The following is a 22,612-nucleotide window of genomic DNA, read 5'->3' as shown; positions in this document are numbered from 1 at the left end:
GAGCTTGTGCAGCTCTCAGCATTGAATATCTGGATATGGACACTGACCTGGAACTTAAGTGGACACCAACCAATATTCAGACTGGTGCTCAGTCAACTTGGCACATCAAGTTAGGGCAGCCCTTTTTTTCTGTCGTAGTTGTATGCATTTTTGCCAATTAGCAAACTAACCCCCCTTTTTACTAAATCACACTAATGCCAACACAGCCTATTCACTTTGAATGGGCTGTATCGCATTGCTTGCGCAGCAGCTGCTAGCTTGGCTAAGTAAACGAGGGGTAAATAGCACCACTAACTGGTTAAGTGCTAATTCACCCTCAGACCAACTTTAACCTAGTTGATTAGGGAATGGCTGGTTAGTGGAGATAGGTCCTAAAAACAGATGAGCAAGCATCCGCTAGTCCAGTGGAATGGAAGACGAAGAAACAGACACAGTGGAAGAAGAACTTACAAGTCTTTATTGTAGATGAGCGGGTAAAAGGATACCTGCCATGGCTGTGTTTTGCTCACCATCATGGGTCTGAAAAAAACTCCACTCTATTAAGGTGCTAAGAATAGTTTTTCAAAACTCAGAGTAACAAACACATGTATGTATCCACAGGAAACAAGAATAATAGTAATTTGTTAAACAAAATAATGACTTGTTGATAGCATATTTATAATCCACTTATCTCATTTGTCTTCTTCTCAAATGTAAAGCTGTACTAACATGTCCAAGGATCTACAATACACAACAGGATTCCATGTTTTGCCAAAGCTGCATCAGGGGTAACAATCCTGTGTTATGACCATTGCTCTTATTCTTAGCACCTTGATAGAATGGAGTTTTTTTTCAGATCCATGATGGTGAGCTGTGTCTAAGCCTTAAACGTTGTGTGGCTTTACTGAGGCCTTTTTTTCTCCACTTTTCTGTGAGTGCTGAATGTTTTTCTCATTCAGTGTATCTGCGCATGCATAAAACTTTTTTGTGAGATTTTCTGATTCTATAACAATGTGCATAATGGTGGCAATGTCCCCAATCTACCCATGACCCTCCCATGGCCATGCCCTCTTTTTAAACCTAAGCGTAAAATGTATGCAAGTATCCTGTTCCTAAATTCACATGCGTAAATTTTCAGTAAATCCAATTAGCACCAATAATTGCTTCTTGAGAAGTCATGTATTGGCAACCAATTGGCTCCGTATTCAATCAACTTGCATGGACAAATTAGGTATGCGCCCAAATTTACACATGTAATTTTAGCAATTTTTATAGAATTTGGGGGTTAATGTGTAGTTTATTATGTGGTAACTGCTAAATTACCCAAAGCCCCTTAACACAGCTCTGTATTAACAGTTATTTCGTGCTTTACTGTCCATTTTTGGCAAAAATAAAAAAAGGCATTTTTTTACAGCTGCGCTGAAAAATGGATCTGCATGTGCCCAAACCCAATGCCTACACTACCACAGGACAGTTTTCAGCGCACATTAGTAAAGGACCCCTTAGATCTTTAAGCTTGTCTCTTATCTGCTTGTCAGCTCTCTGCATCTCTTCCATCCTGTTTATATCCTTATAAAGGTATACTCTCCAGAACTGCACATAGTTTTTCAAATGTGCCTGTCATAATTTGATATCCCTTACATTCACTACATATATGGATGCTATCCTGATCACAGTGCACTGTGATACTGCTGATGTCATTCAGTTGGAACCACTGAAGTGCAAAAGAGCTATTATACGTGACATGTTACTACAGGAGTGTCAACAAAGAGTGTAATAAAGAGCCATGCTCTTTGTGCACCCCTTTTTGAAACCTGAGGGTGTGAGACATGGGTCAGGAGATGTCATGCTTTGTCATTCTATTATTGCTTTGGACTATGCTTGGTTGACAGCTGGTAAAAGATTGCTATTGTTGCTTTTGTTATTACTAGTAACCAGTATTGTGGTTTGAAAATTCTGTTTCTGTTGTCATAGAGCAGGGTAACTATGATTCCTTTACGTCCTTTATCTCTTGTAGACTGTGGTTCTAAGAGATATTCTGCAGACAGCTATAAGCATTCATAGAGGCAGTTGTGTGCAAAATGAAGGACACACGCTTCTTTTGATTAATGCTCGGTCTGTTAGGAACAAAGTTCCAGTCATAACAGATTTATTAATTACCAATAAGCTTTCAGTTTTCTATATTACTGAGACACGGCTCAATGACTCCAATCAGGTTTTATTGAATCAATTATGGCGCCCTGGTTATAAGCTTGAGGGGGAGTTCTAATCATTTTTAAGGTGTCATTGGACTTTTGCCACATAAATTCATTCATTTTTTCTGAAGTTCCTCTGCTTTCAGGATCATTCTATTTGGTCAGTTTTGTTTATTCGCTTGAACATTTGAACCTGGATTTACCATTATCCTTGATATGGTTTTCATTGCTTGGAGTGACACATACCCATTTATTATTATTAGGTGATTTTAAACTTCATGTGAAAAGGAATTTGCCTTTCAAAATAGATGAGGATTTTTTTTTGTTCTGTTTGCTTTCATTGGAATCCTAAGTAAATTGTAACCACTCTGACACAAGAGGAAGAAGGTATTTTAGACCTAATATTCCTACCAGACCATCTTAGACAAGCCAGCTGTAATCCTTAATTTGGTTTCTGTTTGTACCTTGTTCCGATCATCATTTGCTGGTGCTAGATCTGTTTACGATGGGGTCATGGGCTGAAGCCAAAGTGAGTGAAAAGATGTATTTAAATATTTGACTTACAGTACTTCAGAGAAGACTGATCTATAAATAGTGTGGTCTACCAAATGATTGCAGTCAGAAGCATTCATCGATTTATAGGAGAATGCATTGGAAAAAATGGGAATATGGTAAGGTTTTTCATAAAGCACATACTCAGATCAGTTATTCTAATTGGACCTCATCCTTCTGATCTGGGGGAGTCTAAAAGAACACTGCCAGTTAGAAGAAATGACAAGAATGTAGAGATTCATCTGATAATGTAAAATATATGAGCTACCTAAATCAATATAAAAAGGAATTATAGAAGGCAAATAACTATATTATGTGAAAGAGTTTAGTGTTAGCTGCCAAGTAGAACCTTTGATACTGTGAAACGGTTGCTTCATGTTTCTCATTCAAAGTCTTACTAATGGTAAATAAAGACCTGCGTAGTCCATCCAGTCTACCCATCAAGGTGACCAGGGTGGTACAAATCATTCTGTGCTAATTTTATCCTTAAGATGATTTCCCCTCCCCCACTGAGATACACAACACCCACATCCATAACATATGATATGAATGTGATATAAAATATGTATATCTTGATCCTATTATGTTTTTGCTATTTTCAGGTCACAAGTGTCCTGGCACTGGCCTTACTTTACAACTACTGAAGTTGAGAGAAAAAAAAGCACAAAGGGCTCTCAAGAATGGAACAAGTGTACTTTATTCAAACTCAGACATGGGCTGTGTTTCGGCATAACTAAGGCTTGCCTCAGGGGTCAATTCGAGCAATACTAGATATGTCAATTTAAACTCAACAATATAGTGATACAACACTATAAAGCCTGCCTATGGAAGAAAAATAACTGCCTGGTGTAGCACGAAACACCAGGAAAATGCTTCACTCTAGAGTCATTTCAACTGTTAGTACAAGCTTTAATCCAAATGAAGCTTGACTATTGTAATATAATATACTAGTAAAAAGGCCAGTTTCGGTATGAAATGAAACAGGCACTAGCAAGGTTATCCCTCTCTCCCTCCGTCCCCTCCAAGTCCCACGGCCCCCTTTCTTTCCCTTCGGATTTCCAGGCCCTTCCTCTCTCTCTCTCTCCCTCCCTCTCTCTCCCACCCCTCTGTCCCTCCCCCGAGTTCCAGTCACCCCTCTCTCTGTCTCACAGACACGTCCTCGCGATGCCTCCACCCGCGGCCATCTCCTCCCCGACCACTGGCCCCGCCCATGCCCCTATGTGTACGTTGCCCCCCCTCCAAAATCGCCAACCCCCCTCTGCTACCCTCCCCTCCCCCCTCTTACTGGGGTCCCGGTGGCAACAGTGAAGAGCCTCGCGAGTCTGCTGCCTTCCCTTCTCTTCGCTCTCAGCTCTGACTCTGGTCCCACCCTCATTTCCTGTTTCCGCAAGGGCGGGACCAGAGTCAGAGCTGAGAGTGAAGAGAAGGGAAGGCAGCAGACTCGTGAGGCTCTTCACTGCTGCCACCGGGACCCCAGTAAGAGGGGGGAGGGGAGGGTAGCAGAAGGGTTGGCGATTTTGGAGGGGGGGCGACGTGCACGTAGGGACATCTCTACCTGCTCCTGCTGTTCTTCAACGCGCGTCTCTCACTGGGATCGTAACCCCCTGCTGACGTCAGGCAAGCAGGGTTCTACTGCTGGCCAGTGACATCAGCAGGTGGTTACGATCCCAGTGAGACACTTTAGAACGTTCACATAGCAAATTATTATATTAGATTTTGACTGTACAAAACTTCTAATGATAAGGCTTAGAACTACTCAGAACACAGCAATTCATCTTATATGTGGTTTAGGTAGATTTGACAGAGTTTCTGCATGTTACGAAAGACTCCATTGGTTGCCAATTGAGACGATTTTTTTTATAAGCTTTGTTGATTAGTTTATAAGATTTGAAGGGAGTTGCAGCATGTTATAAGAACATAAAAACATATGTTTCCAATGATCAAAAATCAGACTTCCAAGTATGACACTCATAATAATTTGAACATATTTGTTCCTTCATACAAAGGCTTGCATTCTAAGAAATACTATACAGCTTTATTTTCCTATCAGGCCTCTCAAATTTAGAATTCTTTACCAACTTTTGGTGAAATGTCAATCATGTTATTTAGTTTTCTGTAATTTTTTTAATACACATTTATTTAGAAAGTATGTGCTTTCTAGCTAGATATTGTGCTGTTATTGTATGTTAATCTTTTTTTTCTAAAATCTGTGAGTTCCTACTTTTGTACACTGATTATATCTTGAATTGTGATCCATTCCACTCCAAACCTACTTAAAGGTGTTGAGGGGAATATAAGCATTTGAGACTCAATCACACTACATTATTGAGGGTTCTGACTGAGATTGGAAATGGGGCAACTGTTTTTGATTTGTTTCAATCGTTTTGAGTTTCTCAGGGTTCAGTAGTGTCTGCATAGAGGAATTTGAAAAGGAAGGGGATAGGTCCCTTAAGGATCAGCACTTAATGGACTAAGTGCCTCTTTTACTAAACCACGCTTGCAATTCCCGTGCAACAAATGTCATGCAGCCCATTCAAATATGGGCGGCATCACATTTGCCACACCGGGAATCACTAGTCCGGTTTAGTAAAAGAGGCCCTAAATTCTATAAATGGTGCCTGAAAAAATTAGTGCTGAAAAAAATAGCACTTAGAGCTATTCTATAAAAGGTGCTTAAAATTAGGTACTGTTTTTAGAACAGCGCTTAGTGGGTGGAACCATGACTACATTTAAGTGCACTTAGAAAAAAGCAAAGAGACAGGTTGTGTAAGCCCAATGCTCCAGGGCAAATTTATTCTAGGAGGAAAAGCCTCAAGAAGCACCTTTTCCACTATTTAAGCAGAGAGGGCTAGGACTGCTTCATCACTGGCAAAAAAACCCCTCCTGGTATCAAATTGCTTGTCTTTTAGTAATTTTAGTAATAAACAACAGAACGGGGAACATAAACCTCAGGCCCTATGCTATTCCTTTCAATACACTTTCAGCGAGGTACTTATCTTGAAACAAGGGTCTTCTGTCAGTGTTCCTCCGTATGTATCAGACCGTGGTTAACGGTGGCCTCTGTTTACGCCACTGCTGCATCAGAACCACTGGTCATTTGTTTTGTTCTTCCGTTCAGTACGTCGACAGATCACGAAAGACATACTGAACAGAATAACAGAGAAACAATGAAAAATGAATGAAAAGTAAAAAACAAAAAAACAAATAGCAGAACATCCAATTACTATTTTCAAGTGATTTAAATTATTGGGCCTTCAGCTTTGTGTCTAACAATATTCATCCCTGGATTCTATATGTGATGGCCAGATTTTGTTGCCTCAGAGACTTCCAGGTCTCTCAGCTGAGTGAAGCATGGCCAAAAAAGACGTTTTTTATGATTGAGGAGGTGAATGACGGCAAAAACGGATGGCTTTTTTCGATGGCTGACCTCAACTGCACTTTTGTTTTTATTATTGCGGCGGGGGGGAGTGAGCGGGGTGGCGCGGCGCCTTCGGGCGGCACAGGAAGGCGTATTTGGCATGCGCAGAGCAGCCAGCATAATGCTTTGCTGCTCTGCACATGCTTGACCGGCCGATTCTCCGACTGTTTTAAGACGGAATAGAGAATGCAAGTGAGCTACAATGAGTAGCTAATTTGCATTCCCTTTCCTTGATGCATAGCCGTTCCTTACCGATTCGCTTTGGAATTCGGTATGGAACGGCTCTAACGACGACTTTAGTGCATCTTGGCCCGGCACCTTTTCCATTGTCTGCTAAAATTGACCCATGGACCCAAAGTTTTAATGAAAGAGCTCAGGCTCTACACACCAATTCTGCCTTGTCATAGATTCTGTGACTGGTTGCAGGTAGCCTGGCCATTGTGGGGTGGGTTCCTCAGTGATCACCCCACCCCTGAAGGGTGGCCTAGCATTTGAGTACCGGCACCTTTTTTGCTAGAAACAATGCACTGAGAACACAACACATTTTCTCTCTAGTTTTTGTTCTCGAAGTTACAGAAACAAAAAACTGAACTTTCTCAAAACAGCATGCTGTATATCTGAGAAAAGATACTAATCAAAACATATGGAAGACCCCTCTCACAATTACATTTCCTATTGATCTGGAAATAATAGCTCACTGTGGATTGGACTTAGCAGCCCAGATGACATTATTAATTTGCTTAATTTCCCAGTGGGGAGCTATCCGGAGGCTTTCAAACCAGTGGAAGCATTGTTTTCTGAGACAATTGAAAATCCAATCCAATGTTGCAAAAGCATTTTCATAAGAAACCTTCTGAAACAAAATGTATGCAAATGATGCAGGATAGTTCAGGACAAGCTTTATTAATGCGCAGGTATCTAAAATGCTTTCTTGTCTCATTTATTCAGTTAAATTAGAAACATTGTGTTCTGTCTGAGGCACAACATTCTGGGGAATATTATTAACAGTGTTAAATACTATTACAGTGTGAACGCTAAATCCATATTGTTTTTAGAAAGTGCAGGATTTTACTGAAATTGCTCAGTCTCTGGAGATATAGTGGATATCTTCAGGTGTCACGTTGTTTGGGTCTGGAGGGAGGTAAATGTAATTGGATTGGCCCAAATGAGTTAATTATTGTTTGTATATTCTCAGTTCTTAGTGACAACCTTTTGTAAAATACTATGTATGAATTAAAAAAATTTGACTGGCAGTCTGAAAATTGACTTCTGTGGTTGATATGAAGAAGGGATTTGGTTACTCTATGTACATTACTACTACAACTACTACAAATCATTTCTACATTAGCTTATAAGACTGGCATGTAATTGTATATGTTATATTTTAGGGTGAGTAGTTTATGCTTGGTAATGTAACATTGATGTATGTCGGTAATATCTATGAGTACAGTTTCAAATCTTAGCAGCCTGTTATGCAGGTGGCAATTGATTCATAAGTGAGTAAGTGGGTTTTCAGTACCTGGAAAATAATGCATCTTTCATAATAATAGGCAAAAATTTGAACTCCAGACAGCATTCGACAGGAATATATTTAGATGCACGCCTGTACCTTGCATTTTCAAAATGTGCATGTAAAGAAAGCATGCGGTTAATGCATCTAACTTTACACTTCCATTTTTGCCTTTCTAAATGTGCATGTATAGATCGTAACCTAATTTATAGACTTATTTCAGACCTTTTATTAGCAAATCACCTTGCTCTGTGGAGGTTTACAGTTATACCTAAGCCTTTGCATTTTAAGTGAGAAAAATGTCTGAATGCAGATTTATGCCACTTTTTGGACTTTTTCTCTTTTGAAAATGAGCCCCATAGTGCAATTAGAAAAAGTTCAAAGAATGGTGACCATAAAGATTAAGGGGATGGAACTCCTCTCATATATGGAAAGGCTTAAGAGGTTAGGATTTGGTTATGGAAAAGAGATGGCTGAGGGGGGATATGATAGAGATCTACTAAATCCTGTGTGGTGTTGAACAAGTATGAATCAATTGCTTATTTCAAAAAGACTAGGTGACAGTCAATGAAGTTACATGGTAATACAAATAGGAGGAAATATTTGTTCATTCAACAAATTGTTAAGCATTGGAACTTGTTACCAGAGGATGTGGTAACTGCAGTTAGCGTATCTGGGTTTTAAATGGTTTGGACACGTTCCTGAAGGAAAAGTCCATAGTCTGCTATTGAGATAGAAATGGGGAAAGCACTGCAGTCCCTAGGATTGGGAGCATGGAATCATGCTACTATTTAGGATTCTGCCAGTTACCGTATTTTTCGGACTATAAGACGCACCGGACCATAAGACGCACCTAGGTTTTAGAGGAGGGAAATAGGAAAAAAAAAATTGTCCTTTTTCCCTCCTCTAAAACCTAGGTGCTCCGGTGCGTCTTGTCCGAGTTCGGGATCGCCCTCCCCTACTCACGTCAGCGATGTTCCCTGGTGGTCTAGTGACGTCGGGGCAGGAAAGAGCCCCCTCTTTCTTGCCCAGCGCGCTGCTCTCTGTCCTCCTCCGTCCTCCTGTATGCTGCCTGACGGTCTCGGCGATATTCAAAATGGCCGCCGAGAGTCTACCTTCGGACTATAAGACGCACCCCCCATTTTCCTCCCAAATTTTGGGGGAAAAAAGTGCGTCTTATAGTCCGAAAAATACGCTTGTGACCTGAATTGGCCTGCTGGAAGCAGAATACTGGGCTAGATTGGACCATCGGTCTGCCCCAGTTGGCTATTCTTATATTCTTATCTTGTTGATTTTCTCCTATGTCCTTTTCCAAGATCTTATTTGCATTTATGTCTTCACTCTATCATCTTCCTTTCCTGTCCTATATCTGTCCTATATCTGTCTCTGATATTGATCCTTCTGTGTCATCTTTCTTTCTATATTTCTCTCATCTGTCTTTTTATCTACCTATAGCTAGATTTCATTCCTCCTTCTCCCCTGCCAGTCGTTTCCCTCTTTTCACCTTCTAGCTACTTACCAATTTTCAGTTCCTGCTGTTATATATCTACACCTCTCATTCCTCGCTTGACTCATTCCTTCACCAGAATCTCTTCCCACACATTCTTCACCTACTTTCTAGTTCCACAATTCCACTCTCTGTATTTATCCCACCCACCCTCTTCTTCCTTCTTCTGCCTCTCATCCCCTCAACTGCTCCAGCTCTTTCAATGTTACTCATCGTCTCTTCACCTCTAGTCTCTTTCTTATGTCTTACAACCTATCAAGTCTCCCATTACCCTTTTTACATAGTAACATAGTAGATGACGGCAGAAAAAGACCTGCATGGTCCATCCAGTCTGCCAAACGAGAAACCTATAAGTGTATACCTTACCTTGAATTTGTACCTGTCCCCTTCAGGGCACAGACCATACAAGTCTGCCCAGCAGTATTTCCCGCCTCCCAACCACCAGTCCCGCCTCCCATCAGCGGCTCTGGTACAGACCGTATAAGTCTGCCCTCCCCTATCCTCGCCTCCCAACCACCACCCCCTCTTCCCCCCAACTGCTCCGCCACCCAATTTCAGCTAAGCTTCTGAGGATCCATTCCTTCTGCACAGGATTCCTCTATGCATATCCCACGCAGGTTTGAACTCCGTTACCGTTTTCATTCTCCACCACCTCCCGCGGGAGGGCATTCCAAGCGTCCACCACCCTCTCCGTGAAGAAATACTTCCTGACATCTTTCCTGAGTCTGCCCCCCTTCAATCTCATTTCATGTCCTCTCGTTCTACCCGCCTTCCCATCTCCGGAAAAGATTCGTTTTGCGGATTAATACCTTTCAAATATTTGAACGTCTGTATCATATCACCCCTGTTCCTCCTTTCCTCCAGGGTGTACATGTTCAGGTCAGCAAGCCTCTCTTCATACGTCTTGGAACGTAAATCCCATACCATCCTCGTAGCTTTTCTTTGCACCGCTTCCATTTTTTTAACATCCTTCGCAAGATGCGGCCTCCAAACTGAACACAATACTCCAGGTGGGGCCTCACCAACGTCTTATACAGGGGCATTAAAACCTCCTTTCTTCTGCTGGTCACTCCTCTCTCTATACAGCCTAGCAATCTTCTAGCTACTGCCACCGCCTTGTCGCACTGTTTCGTCGCCTTCAGGTCCTCAGATACTATCACCCCAAGATCTCTCTCCCCGTCCGTGCCTATCAGACTCTCCCACCTAACACATACGTCTCCCTTGGATTTCTACTCCCTAAGTGCATCACTTTGCATTTCTTCGCATTGAATTTTAATTGCCAAACCGTTAGACCATTCTTCTAGCTTCTTCAAATCTTTTTCATGTTTCCACACCCTCCGGGGTGTCCACTCTGTTGGAAATCTTGGTGTCATCAGCAAAAAGGCAAACCTTACCTTGTAACCCCTCGGCAATGTCACTCACAAATATATTGAACAGAATGGGCCCCAGCACCGATCCCTGAGGCACACCACTATTCACCTTTCCCTCCTCCGAGCGAACTCCATTCACCACCACCCCTCTGGCGTCTGTCCGTCAACCAGTTCCTAATCCAGTTCACCACTTCGGGTCCTATCTTCAGGCCGTCTAGTTTATTTAAGAGCCTCCTGTGGGGAACCGTGTCCAAAAGCCTTGCTGAAATCTAAGTAGATGACGTCCATAGCACGTCCTTGATTTAATTCTCCCGTCACCCAGTCAAAGATTCAATGAGATTCGTTTGGCACGATTTCCCTTTACCTTCCCTATGTTCACCGTTTGTCACCTTCTTTAGAGGCCTGCCTCTTCCCTTTGTATCCTGCCCTTTCTATAGCCCCTGTCCCTTTCAATTGCTTCCCAATTGCTCCCCAAACCTCCAAGTCCTTAAATCATTCCCATTCCCATCTTCTGTAGTCTCACAGCTCTCATAACTCTCACCCAATTGCCTAGCCCTGGTTGCTTTTCTTAAATTTCTGCTCAGTTTATTAGTCTTCACTATCCTTCCATCTATTTATTTATTAGGACTTATTTGCCACCTTTTTGAAGGAATTTACTCAAGGCGGTGTACAGCAAGAATAAGTCAAACATAAGCAATAGACAATTACAACAGTAAAAATATTCAAATAACATAATATATGTAATAAAATATTTAATAGATAGCATACGTTATAAGCAAAGATAAAATATAGATAGGTAAGATAGAGTAAACAGGAGTAAGAAGATAAGAGGATTAATTTAAGAAAGTTGCACATGAGGTGAGAATGGTGCTTGAATATTATCTTAGCTAGGGTAGGAGTGGATAAACATGCCCAGCTATAGTATATGCAGCCGGTGTCACTCCATGTGTGTGTATGTGTATGTGTGTGCCTGCTTCCTGAAGTAGAGATAGTCTTTTGCTAGCCCTGGGATGGGAGTGCAGGAGAGAGTGAGAAATAAAAAAAGGGGGAGCATCTCTCCTCTTCTCTTCCCTGTCCCATAGTACTTGTTTATAAATTCACCTGTCCTCCACAACCCCATAGAATGTTCTACACATTCTTGTAGTTAGGGAGAGACAAAGTGGAAGCCACACAGATATGAGAAAATAATAGGTATTTTATTTTTTGTTACTTACCAAGCTAGAGAAACAGAATACAAGGCTTTTCTCATAGGGGAGTTACATAGGCTGCTCACAGATGCAATCTCTATGTTCTGCTCCCAATAAATTCAGCTGACAATCACTTTTTATACTTTTCTGTCTGCATACAATTCAAGAAGCTTGCTAGCATTAGTTTTGACCACAGTGTGATAATCACTAGTTTCGACCACTGATCAAGATTATTAGGGAGGTCTAAAGCAACATAGCATGTTTCCACTTGCTACATCAGAATCCATTTCGCCAGCAACCTTTTATCTTATGTCTCCAGGCCTGATAACTACAAAAAGCCCCTAACCACATTCTGTCCTAAGCACCTTGCAGGAACATTTTGCTTAACGTTCCTCTTTCTGCAAGCCTGTCAAGCCAGCTTGTCACAAAATGCAATCTACGGGTCACACAGAGGCTATGCTTTTTAGATTTAGCTGTTAGCTTCAGGCCTCTTGACCTGTTTTTTGGAAGGGCCTAGATAGGCCAATATTTACATATCCCCCTTTGAAGGCCTGTGTAAGGAAGGGCTTCACAAAAAAGGGATACGTCATGTGAATGGCGTTGAGAAATTTCCCAATGCACATAAGAGTCCAGTCCTGCTGCTGGAACCGTGGTTTGTCTTCAAATGCAATATGTTAGTGCCCCAGTCATAGGCTATCTTAAGTTGCAAGCACTCAAGTTCCCTTAGCAGGAAGGGAAGGAGGCACTTATTTTTACCCATCCTGGCCACACGACCTTCAGAGCACTAAGATGTAAGCACAAAAGATGTATATTTTAAATGTCGTATAAGTAGGACAAGGGCAAAGAAAGCAATGTGGTCAGAATGTGTATCTAATGGATAATTGGTAACCTCCATCCCTTGGGCCTTGTATAAATTGTAACTTTCAATATTCCCATGGTTGCTGAAGAAGAGGACAAGATTAGCAAGGAGGAGATAAGATATATCCTTTAAACTTAATTGCACCTAAGTAATAAAAGTCTAAAACCAGTAAAGCTTAATAAACCTAAAAATAATATGTCTTATAATAAATCTAAAGTTAATATGTCTTATAGTAAAAGAAAGTATATTTTGGTATGTAACGTTTCATGCAGGGCAAAAGCTTGTCCTGTAGGCCTTATTTCTTACTACGAGCAGTTTCAGTTATATATTTTGGCAAGGTATTTCAGCAACGGCATACATATTGTTCAATGGGTTACATATTATCCTAAACGCAGTTTTACATAACAGCATTCATGTCATGTTTTCATATTCATCACTAATGTTCCAGTCTACGTCATCATAGAGTCCAGCTTCAGCATTGCGATTATGATAAATATAATTAATCCAGTCAACATTTTTATTAATAGTCACCCACCAGAAAATAGACTCAAATTTGTACTGAGTGAATAGTATGGCTGTGAGAGTTCAGGGGTAGGGGGAAAGGTAGGCAAGGCAACAGGGAGTAGAGAGCAGAAGGAAAGAAGTAATGGATGATACAGGATGGGCTGGAGAAGGATTCAACAGAGACTCCAGTAATTTGGAACATGAAGACCGTGTCAGGCAGACTTTTATGGTCTGTGTCCAGCAAATGGCATGACAGATTCGGATAGGCTAGAATGGGCTTTGACGACAGCTCCAGTACTTAGAACATAAGGACAGAGCCGGGTGGAGTTCTGTGGTCTATGTCCAAGGAACACCAAAGAAAACCATGATGAAGTATATAATCTCACATTCATTGTTAATTTTAATCTTGAATTGATAATGAATGTGACTGTTGGGCAGACTGGATGGACTGTTCAGGTCTTTATCTGCTGTCACTTACTATCTTACTATGTTGCTTGGGAAAGGACCTTTTAGCAGGGTAAGGAGGGCAGAGTAGCAAGCACTTGAGAAGGGTCCATGAGATGAGGATAGAAGGGAGAGAACTAGGGAACAATCCACAGTTGGGAGAGGGCAGGCTAATTTGGGGGGTAGGGGGAGGAATTGTCATTTGTGTTTATGTAGTGGGGGCAGAGTAGCAATACCTATACATGTCTGAAAGGAGTCCTCAAATCCAAAAAGTTTTAGAACTCCTGGTTTAATAAATAACTCTGAGATATCTGTTTTATGATAATAGTTATTTTGCATGTTCTTAATAATTGTCAAAAAGGAAAACATGAATTTAGGGTATATGGAGCCCCATACACTTTAAACAGGTGCGTGGTCCTTAACAATATAACTTTTTAGTGAATGTAATTTCTGAGGTACTTTCACATTTGCAGTCACCAATACCTTCCTATCATTTGCATATGAATAACTAGATAATTGTTTTGAAGACACAATTATAAGAACAATGAGAGAAAGCAAAGATTAGAACACCTGGGAGTATAGATTGTGTTTAAGAAGTATTTAAATAAAAGCATTTTAAAAAGAACAAAAAATGTATAGTCTATATGGACTTTGGCAAAGCACATAAATGCCAAGGCACACATTTATTCCTGGTACAAAAAAAGAGGGTAAATGTATTTTTATTATATTTTACTCCATGCCTATTCTTACATATTTTATAAAATATATTCATATATCATGCCTCTATTCCTGCTCCACCCAAGCTACAACTCTGCGTGCATTCTTTCTAGGTGTCTACTTTTTACATACATATACAGCTGCACAATTTTCAGCTTTCTTCTGTATGATTCAACAGACTGTAGTCTGGTATTTTCTTGAACAGAAAAGAACATTTTATTCCCAAAAAAATAGGATTTAAAAACTTTAATCACATTAGGTTCAGTGAAGAATAAGACCAAAGGCCCTTGTAGGGCTATGCTGAAGGGTTACCCATATCAGACAGGTCTCTGAGGAGAAACCAAAGAGTGTCTCAAACTAGGGAGAGTGGAAAGATGGTGACCTGAAGCTCATACACTCAATGGCCCAGCTGTCCTCTGAAGTTCTGTTTCTGTTTACTTGAAATTTCCTCTCTGCAACTGCAGTTACCTTAACTGAGAGGAAGGGGACAATCGGGGGTCAGCCGCCGATGGCCAGAGTTTTGTCCCCTGTGCAGCAAGTGTGGGACCGCTGCGCGACAAGCTGCCCACAGGTGACTGGGTTGGTGAATCCTTTGATTAGCGCCGGTGAAGGAGCATCAACGCTCTTGGACCTGGAAACAACTTCATCGCTCCCGAATCATTTAACCACCATGTCCAAAGAAGTGGGGGAGTGAGTTAGGAGACCATGCTGAAACAGAAGTCATTTACAGCTGAACCCAAGTCGGCGGTGCCACTCCTAAACCCATAAGAGCTATCAGCTTGGAGTTTTGGCTCCCGTGGAGGTTACATTGACTATCATCTGGAAGGTGCTCCAGGACCTAACGGTGGTAGTAATAACTTTGCTTCAGATATAATCTTATTAGTGAGTTACATGGATAACCTAATCTAACCCTTTGAGAAAGAAAAATTGATAGAGCAAATGAAGTTCTTCAGCAGTAGGAAATGGTTAAGATTTTGAAAATGATAATAGACCAGAAATTTGAACAAAATGAATATAATTAAAGATGATTAATATGAGATTGTTGTTTTCCCAGAGTTTTGGTATGACTCCTAACGATTTCCTCAGGAATATTTCCTGAAAATTTTGTTATTTTCCTTTGTAATGATTCCTCTTAGTAATATAAATTATTACTTAGTAATATTAATTCAAAAGGAATGAAGCCTATGAAACTGGGATTACCTTAATCAGTGGGAATTGGATTACAGACTCAAGTGTTCGCATTGTTAAATAATTTCTGGTTTTAAAAGAGAAAAAATGAAATTAGGTGTATTATTTCTACTAATATTGGACAATAAGTATGTTTCCAATGAAATAAATTGAATATACACCATTTGGGGTTTGAAGAAGCCAACCAGACGATCAATGTGGAATAATGATTCAGATAAATAATAACTGAGGATAATCAGGTTAATACCACATTTTTTTCTTACTGTTGTTTAATTGATCTCCTTGTCATGTTTCACTCTCCCTATTTTGTGATCTAAGAAAGAGTATAGAATTACCTGTTTGAAATAATTCATGTGTATTACTTTCTCTGTATTTCTGGCAAGTTATTTTATTGCTTGTAAATTTAAATTCTTATAAATAAAAAAAATAAAAAATTTACAAGCATACCTAATAAAAGTACTCAAGCTATATGTACTCTACCCAAAAGACTCTAGATATATCCCTAAGGGGCCGTTTTACTAAGGAGCACCGAAAAGTGGCCTGTGCTGGTGTAGGCGCATGTTAGTGACGTTCGCACGTCCATTTTTCAGCACGTCTGTAAAAAAGGCCTTTTTTATGGCTGAAAATGGACCTGCGGCAAAATTAAAATGAGCGTGCATTTCAGCCTGAGATCTTACTGCCACCCATTGACTTGGCAGTCAAATCTCTTGCGCTAACCGGGCGGTAAGCGTCAACACGTGTATACTGCCGATTACCCACCCGATTAGCACCACGCTGTAGAAAATAAAAAATATTTTCTGCTGTGCGTATTGGACACGAGTAAAAAATGGAATTACTGCCCGGGCCACGCGGTAGCCAGGCGATAGTTTCATTTGATGCACCTTGGACATGCGTAGGGACCTACATGTCTTAGTAAAAGGACCCCTAAAAGATTAATGTAATTATATCTTACTGTGCTAGTGGCTGCTGTGCAGCAGTACCACCACAGTCTATTCAAAGTGAATGGAATGTGTTGGCATTAGCACACGACAGCCACTAGCATGGCTTAGTAAGCAGGGGGGCAAGTAAACGTCCTGACAAAAAATGGCAGAAAAGCTCATAAGGCTGACATCAAATGATACAGAATGATATAAGTAATTAAAACAGTAAAACAAATGTATACATTCCTGAAATGTAGTCTACTTATAAGATGATCCCATAATGTATGAACTGCCCTGAAAGATCTATACTAGTAGTGCTGTCTATTTTATATGGATAGACAAACATAAACGGGCATCCATATAAAATAAAAAAATGTTTATGGGACCTTTAAAACCATGACATATACTGTTAAAGAATAAACATGCCATAAATGTATAAGATATATTTGTGGCATCAAAACTAAAGCAACAACATTTATTTCAAAATAAAACTAAAAACACTTTAATACACAAAAGATAAAGATCCTTCATAATAGATGACAGACAGAAACTGCTACAAAACTGTCAGAAGTGAAGTAAATTGAAGCCTCATCTTACAAACAGTGATATATCAACCCAGATAATAACAACTATGAAACAAAAGTGCTGGATGTGATTCTACAGTATGAAGGATATCAATGTGTAAATACCACCAGAAAAACTTAAAGGAAATGCCTGAAAACTATAAGAAACTGCTGCATGAACGGCGTCTCTGTCACTGACGGCGCGAAAATTGAAAAACAGGAAACTGACATACTCTATATTAAATACAGGATGTGGTGCAAAGTGCAACTATGTGTTAAACAATGACCATTTAAAAGATCATGAATATGTATTAGCGTGAAAAGCTATGAATATGCATGACGTCAGGAGACAGAAACAAAAATTAGCTGTGATGTGAATTCTATATGCAAAACAGAACCATGTGAATAATGCTAAAATAATGTGCCCAAGACAAAAATTCTGCGGCACGCCTTATTTTCCACCAAAATCGTTTTACCCACACTAGCCCACTCCTCAAGTCACTTTACTGGCTCCCTGTCCGCTTCCGCGAACAGTTCAAACTTCTCTTACTGACCTTTAAATGCATCCATTCTGCAGCCCCCCATTACCTCTCCTCTCTCCCTACATTCCTCCCCTTAATCTCCGCTCGCTGGACAAATCTCTCTTGTCGTCCCCCTTCTCCTCCACTGCTAATTCCAGGCTTCGTTCCTTTTCCCTCGCAGCACCTTATGCCTGGAATGGACTTCCTGAGCCTGTACGCCTAGCTCCATTTCTACCTGTTTTCAAATCTATGCTGAAAACCCACCTTTTCACCACTGCTTTTGGCTCCTAACCACTACTCAATTCCTCTATCCTTGTTCCTTCTCGCCCAGTACTTCCCTCGCCCTTTATTGTCTTGATATCTGTATTTTTAGATTGTAAGCTCTATCGAGCAGGGACTGTCTCTCTGTGTCAGGTGTTCAGCACTGTGTGCATCTGGTAGCGCTATACAAATGTTAATAATAATACATCTTTATAATATTGCTCAAAGGAACCTTGGTGCATAACGTGTAAACAGAATATGAAAGATATATATATAAAGTGATCTCAGGGTACATTAATTGTGCATTAGAATAATAAGTTAAAAAGAGCAATCTAATCATATGAAAGATGCAGGAAACTGTGAATGCATGTCAGACACTTCATCGAAAGAGTCTTTTATGTTGATGGTGGTTTGAAGTCACTTACCATAGGAGAAGCCATTAATTTATTAAAGGGAACAAAAGCAATGCTGGCAGAAGCCAATCTGAGATTTCATGAAATCACCTCCAACAGTCCAGAAGTAATGACAGAAGTTCCTGCAGAGGATTACTCCAAAGATTTCAAGGATATACATCTAGCAGTAGGTACCCCTTCACTTCAGAGAAGCCTTGGATTATATTGGGACCTTAAAAGAGATGTTTTGAACTTTCAAGTCTCCACACAAGAGAAACCATATATATGCAGAGATGGCTTGTATCCAGTCAATAGTCTGTACAATCCACTGGAGTTTGTGGCTCCAGTCACCGTTCAAGGAAGATCTCTACTGAGGGAGCTTTCCCAAAGTACTGAGTGGGATGTCCCACTGCCACCAGAAATGCAACAAGAATGAGAGAAATGGAAAAATTACGCTTGAGCAACTGCGCATCCCATGTACTTACAGCCCTGCAGAATTCAGTGCTGCCTGTCACAACAAGATCTGCATCTTCTGAGATGCTTTTGAAAAAAAGTCATAGCTATAGTGGCTTACTTGAAAGCTACAGATGCAGATGGACTAACTCATGTGGAATTCATCTTTGGCAAATCCGAGGTAGAACCACCACAACCCAATCATACCATTCCATGCTTTAGAACTCTGTTGATCAGTGACTGAAGTAGAGCTAGCAGAGATGATACTAAGTGAAATGGATATTCAAATAGACACAATGTTTACACTGACAGTAAAGTTGTCCCAGGCTACATCTATAACCCAACTAGGAAATTAAGACTGTGAATCAAGAGACAGTGAAGAGACCTTCATCTGACCAGTTACTGAAGTCGTACGTCTTTTACCTCATGAAGAGACATAAACTCCATGGACTGTTATCTACTCCACAGACTCAGAGACTTTTTCTATCTTTTATGTTGTTTCTGTTGTCTGTCTCTCATTTCAGCTCCTGCAAGACTGCAAGAGTGAAATCACCAGAACGACAGAGAACTTGAGACAAGCAAGGAGTTGTCAACCTTCAAGATCCAGCTTTATTAATGGACTTTGCATGTTTATAATGTTGATAGTTTGTTAAATCGTCTGCTCCCATTTGCATGAAGGCAGATGATATAGTCTTATTATATAACCTAAGTTCATGTAGTCCTCTAGTTCTCTGTAATAGGCTCTTTCATGTGCAATTTTATGTGTCTTTTGAGACTCTTTCTATTGGCTTGCCTTGTTCTCTAAGTTTGCTTGGCGAGTTTCCTCCCCTGCCTTTTTTTCTCTCCATTGGGTTTGTAAGAGTTAATCTGCAGCATATCTCCTCTGTGAACTGAAACTGCCTATGCTGTATTTTGTCGTATGATCCTTTCAAGCTACTGTGACTCTATCAAGATTTCATCAATATAAACTATAAAAGGCATTGCTATTCACTATGTGACTGAAACTCTCTCAGTCAAGAGAGAGCTGGTGGAAAACAGACTCCCAGTGGAAGTTTGCAATGCAAAAAAACTCTTGTCTAGCACATCTGAACTGTAAGTTATTTTTCCTTGTTTGAAGAAGATTTTGGTTAGAGAGTTTTCTGAGTTTTCTCATAGTGATGTTCTATTCCAATCACTCAGTGAGAGGGCAGAACAACGCTGAAAGATAGGTACCATTTAAAGAACATGCTTAGCACCAGAATTGATGCTTAACTTTGGATTTGAGGATTTACACCAAGTAAATCCTGGTGTAAATCCTCAGATCTAAATTAGGTGACAATCTCTCTTATTCTATAACATCATGCATAAATTCTAGGAATGCCCCCGCTCTGTCCATGACCCATCCCGCCATGGCCTCTCACCTTTTTTGGAGCCATGTGTAGAATTTACACGCAGATCCATGTGATTAAAAATGTGTGAATAAATTTTAGTTGAGGCCAATTAGTGCCAATAATTGATTAGCACCCAATTATGGGTACTAATTGGCTTGTTATTCAATTAAATTGCACACACAAATTGGGAGCGCACCCAAATTTGTGCAAGCAATTTTAAGCGCCATTTATAGAATTTTGGGGATTACATGGAATATATTATGTTACACACACTGCATGGCACACTTAGGTGTGCCAACTTATGCCATTCAGTCATGCCTACATGTAGGCATGTCGATGCCAACTTGTGCTAGTATTCTAAAATGGAATCTTGGCACCAAGATGCCATTATATAATTGGTACTCAGCATGCGGCAACTAGGTGCCTAACCTGAAATGCCAAGTTATATAATTGCCACATAAGTGATTACAAATGAAAATGCAATTGAAAAAATGGAAATAAAACAGGGTTTCCCAAGCTGGTTTAAATGACAGGATTCTTACCTGCTTTAGGGGGTCTTTTACTAAAGCTTAGCTTGACTTATCTGCAGCAGGGCCCACAGGAATAAAATGGGCCCTGCTGCAGATAACTTGAGTTAAGCTTTAGTAAAAGACCCCCTTAGCATGCAAGATTCTGATCTAAGGGAATAGGTCAAAAAACAGCTGTCCTCAGCTCATGACTGAGAAACTGCACTTGATGAGCCAGAAGACTGAGAAGCAAAAGTCTCTTCTATGGCCCAGCAGGTCTTTTATGGTTTATGGTCTTGGTTTCTGTTAAGTTGCAGAAACTAGGAATTCAAATGAAGGCATCTCATATTCCTTACTAGGGGCAACAGACCAACAGTTAATAGATTAAAGTAGTACTCCAGGTTTCTCCCCCTGTTTATATCCATTGTACAGTTGTTTGTTGTATTTCTCCTATTTTTGTACATTATTATAATGCAGTTCTTTTATTTGCAGAAGGTACACATGTTGAGATCTGATTACTTAGCTCAGGGGTTCTCAACACAGTCCTCAGAACACAGCTAGTAAATCAGATTTTCAGGAGACCCACGATGAAGTGGTATGAGAGAGATTTGCACATAATGGAGGATGAACTTGCACATCTATCTCATGCATATCCATTGTGGATCTCCTGAACACCTGAGAGGTTGGATGTGCCCTGAGGAGCGGGTTAAGAACTCCTGCCTTATCTGTATTGATGTAATTATGAGCATCTATATTTTTACTACTGTTTGTAATTTCAAAACTAGAAGCATAATAGCTGGAAAAATGAAAGATATGAAGTATCTAAATTTTTTGATGCTTGTGTTAGACACTAAAGTGCAATAACAGATGGGTAAGGCAATATAATGTATCCAAGTGCTTAAACAAGAAGCAAAATCATACATACACAAGAAGTGATAGGTTTGACAGTTCAATATATCATGCACAATGATGTTTCTTGCTGGAATCATGTAACAAAACAAAATGACTGATGTATCCACAGAATAAGGTCACGTGACGTAGAATTGCCTTTCTGCAGCTTTTCCAGTTCATTATACAGAGAGTGATAAATAAAACAAGTTTGTTGAGATTTGTTTTCTTCTTTTTCAGGGAACTCAAGTGAATTTGTTTGTTTCTGAAAGAAAGAAGGACAGCTCTGCTACTGTTTTAAATATGATGCCCATCTCCTAATTAACTAAAATGAGTGTCCTTCCTATTCAAAATTGTAGGCCATCATAGCACTAACATTCAAGGTACTGGTGATTTCAAGTTTAAGTCACATTCTGCTTCCACTGCTAATATAGTAGCATAGTAACATAGTAAATGGTGGCAGATAAAGACCTGCATGGTTCATCCAGTCTGCCCAACAGTATAAAAAATTGATGGTATAAAAAAACAAAAATAAATGGCTGCTTGTATGTAGATATGTCAAGTGAAGCTTAGACGACAACTCCGGCTGTGAAGAACTAAGGCTAGTGCTGGGCAGACTTTTACAGTTGTGTCCAGTATACGGCAATCCCATTTAGGATGGACTGGAAAGAGCTTCCACGGCAACTTCAGTAGCTGAAATGTGAGGATAGTGCTTTAATTTGTCAATTTGACTTTTGGCTTCTAGGTTCACTGAGATTTCTTTCAGTTCCTCTGCATCGTCACCCTTGAAAACCATCTCTGGTACAGGTAGATCTCTTATATCTTCATCAGTAAAAAATGAGGCAAAGAATTCATTCAGCCTTTTTGCTATGGCCCTGTCCTTCCTGAGTGCCCCTTTTACTCCTTGATTATCTGACGATCCAACTGATTCCCTCACAGGCTTTCTGTTTCTGATATATCTGAAAAAGATATGATACAATTGTCTAAATACTTGAAAGGTATTAATATAGAAACAAATATTTTCCAGAGGACATGAATTGAGGTTGTGGGGTGCTAGACTTAGGACTAATGTCAGGAAATTATTTTTCATGGAGAAGTTGGTCAATCCCTGGAATATCGTCCTGAGGGAGGTGGTAGACAAAAATGATGATGGAATTCAAAAAGGCCTGGGATAAACAGATAGGATCTCTAATTAGAAAATGGATGGTATAAAAAAAAACATAACTTAAATGGATGTGTTGAGTGGTGCTTAGATGGGGCCTCCAGCTGTAAAGAACTAAGGCAGGTACTGGGCACACTTGTATGGTT

At 40.1% G+C, this 22,612-nt stretch overlaps 1 long non-coding RNA gene across 1 annotated transcript; it reads right to left on the bottom strand.

Moving 5' to 3' along the window:
* Window positions 1–3,796: 3,796 nt before the first annotated feature.
* On the bottom strand, window positions 3,797–17,435 carry LOC115462613. Its single transcript, XR_003940901.1, has 3 exons — window positions 17,346–17,435; window positions 12,068–12,075; window positions 3,797–3,811 (listed from the first exon to the last, which is right to left on the bottom strand). It is a non-coding gene; the product is annotated as an uncharacterized LOC115462613 (long non-coding RNA).
* Window positions 17,436–22,612: the final 5,177 nt, after the last annotated feature.

This window comes from Microcaecilia unicolor, chromosome 2, assembly GCF_901765095.1.
Source record: "Microcaecilia unicolor chromosome 2, aMicUni1.1, whole genome shotgun sequence".
In the NCBI taxonomy this organism is placed as follows: Eukaryota; Metazoa; Chordata; class Amphibia; order Gymnophiona; family Siphonopidae; genus Microcaecilia; species Microcaecilia unicolor.
Note: the sequence above shows the minus strand (reverse complement) of the source record. Positions and strands in the feature narration are given on the sequence as shown.